Below are 289 nucleotides of genomic sequence, written 5' to 3'. Positions count from 1 at the left end.
TCTCTTAAGGGGAAATTCCAGGACACCCAAATTCCCTCCGTGGGCTTTTCACATGGCCAGGTCTGCAAAACACTTAGCCGCAGTGAACAGTGTCCTGCGAAGCCCGCAACCCTTGAGTGCACAGCTGCATCTTCTCCCCCATCCCCAACTCCCGCGTTCAACTTTGCAACTCACGCTCCCGCCAGGGGGCCTATTTGCTCGGCCCGTTTGGCGGAAGGATTCCGCGCGCGATCGCATTTACCCTCAACGGTCTCCTCCCCATTCCCGCGTTCTGGCCCCGCCTCCTTCC

The sequence above is a fragment of the Bison bison genome, unplaced genomic scaffold (genome assembly GCF_000754665.1).
Source record: "Bison bison bison isolate TAMUID 2011002044 unplaced genomic scaffold, Bison_UMD1.0 scf7180017864160, whole genome shotgun sequence".
NCBI classification, from domain to species: Eukaryota; Metazoa; Chordata; class Mammalia; order Artiodactyla; family Bovidae; genus Bison; species Bison bison.
This window is presented reverse-complemented; position numbering follows the sequence as displayed.